We start from the raw sequence: 1913 nt of genomic DNA, 5'->3' as shown, positions 1-1913 counted from the left end.
GCATCTCGGAGAAAGCTATCCCAGAGACACAAAGCAAGTTCCTCTGTGAATGTTTGTGGAGCACTCCCACGTTCAGCCTCAGAGGCGGTATATGGAGCTGGGACGTCTGTGACCGAACGATGGACAGACTCACGTTTTACTTTGGAAAAAACTGTTACAGGCTGAACAAAACCCCAAAACACGAAGAACACCTTTTTCATCCTTGTGTTAAGTTTAGAAATGACAGAAACTTGAGCCTGAGGTTAGACATGATGGTAACGGCTCCGACATCCTTCCTGATCCACTCTGGATGTGTATGTGCAGCTGTAAGTGCTCCACTGTGCAACCTGTTGTTTTTTAAGTTGTTGAATACGAACATTACTTTGCACTCCTTTTTCCCAGAACAGAGTTTCTGAAATCTGCATTAAATTGCATTTTAATTTACTTTTGAATATTATTTGAAGCACTTAGATTGAAAGTTGAGCTAAAGCTTTAAATACAAAGATCAGCATCACTGAACTGTGAAATCCTTTGGCTGCAGTGCGTTGAAGTTTGAGCATGAACTTGCAGGAAGCTATAAACAGTTTTATTGATTACAAAATGGACCATATCGGATTCATATCTGTATCAGCAGATATCCAAATGTACGATGTCGTATCGGGCATAGAAAAGTGGTATGGCGCCATCTCTGGTGTGAACATGGATCAGGAACGGGTCACACTTGGTTTGTTGGTGAGGGACTGATCACAGGATCGAAACAGCTCACCGTCTCAGGGACGGCTCCGCCTCTTGGTCTTCACTGTCACGGGGCCGAGTGGCCTGTAACGAACAGGACTCAGGTGAGAGACGGCAGATGATGTAACAATTATTTATTAGGCTTGAGTGCAAGAAACGTAGCAAGAACAAAAGAACAATAAGACGTGGAGTCTGACGTGGCGTGGCCTGGGAAACGTGGCGAGGGAACGGGGCCTGAGATGCAGAGTGGAGCTGAGCAGGGAACAGTCACACTGAGGAGAGAAGGCAGTGGAGTTAGGGAGGTGGTGGAGGCAGCTCTGCAGTGGCCAGTTGTAAGTAGGGGACAGAGTGTTGAGAGGGGGGTGATGAGAATCCAGGGGAGGCTGAGTGGCGTGGAAAGGCTGGCCTGAGGTCCGGGGCTTCAGATGGAGTGTGATGGCAGGAGGGCAGGCAGGTGAGGCACACAGAGATTTTCAGAATGAATGAATCCTGAGTCCGGAGGTGGAGCGTGAGCCAAGCTGAATACAGCAAATGTGTTGATGACGAACTGGCAGCGAATGAACTTCAACATGTGGCTTAAATCCCTCTGGCTTGATTGCCTGCAATAGGCTCCAGGTGTGCAGGAGCTGGAGGAGTTGGCCCCGCCCAGGGGCGGATCCAGGTAAGTTCAGGAGCCTTATGGAAATTCCAGCCACCCACCGCAGACCATGACACTTCACGCCGTGTAAAAGGACTCGGCTCCACGTTACGGCAAGCCGGCGTCGCTGCCTCCTGATGTCAGTGTTTGGGTTGTGTCAGGCCTTTTTCTCCACGCGCTGCTCCTGAACACGTTTCTATTGCAGGTCTGATTTTAGTCGCAAATCTGGGTGAAACTTCCTGCTAATAACTGATCTAATGTCCCTACATATCAGCAGCAATATTTAAACCAACGTCAGTGTTGATTTTACAATAAATGTGTTGTTCACTAAACAAGTTGCTGCTCATGGCTTTGTGCCTGTTTGCAGCAGCTTGCTGAGCGTTTGTGTCTGAAGAAAGCAGCGCACATCATTACTGAGTGGGAGCCCAGCAGCCCCTTCAGGTGTCCACAGTGGGAAGCACGAAGAGTCTGACTGCAGTTTAATGTTAGCCCAGGTTTCATGTGTATTGCAGTGCAGGCATCTGCTGCCCAGCAAAGATGGGCGTGTGATGGAAACGCACAC

At 48.8% G+C, this 1913-nt stretch overlaps 1 protein-coding gene across 2 annotated transcripts in view; it reads left to right on the top strand.

Moving 5' to 3' along the window:
- LOC102305178 (xenotropic and polytropic retrovirus receptor 1 homolog) overlaps positions 1-1913 on the top strand; it is a gene marked incomplete at its 5' end in the record, with an annotated part of 41791 nt that overhangs the window by 1014 nt on the left and 38864 nt on the right.

This window comes from Haplochromis burtoni, unplaced genomic scaffold (genome assembly GCF_018398535.1).
Source record: "Haplochromis burtoni strain Fernald_Lab_line unplaced genomic scaffold, NCSU_Asbu1 Contig_855, whole genome shotgun sequence".
Taxonomy (NCBI): Eukaryota; Metazoa; Chordata; class Actinopteri; order Cichliformes; family Cichlidae; genus Haplochromis; species Haplochromis burtoni.
This window is presented reverse-complemented; position numbering and strand designations above follow the sequence as displayed.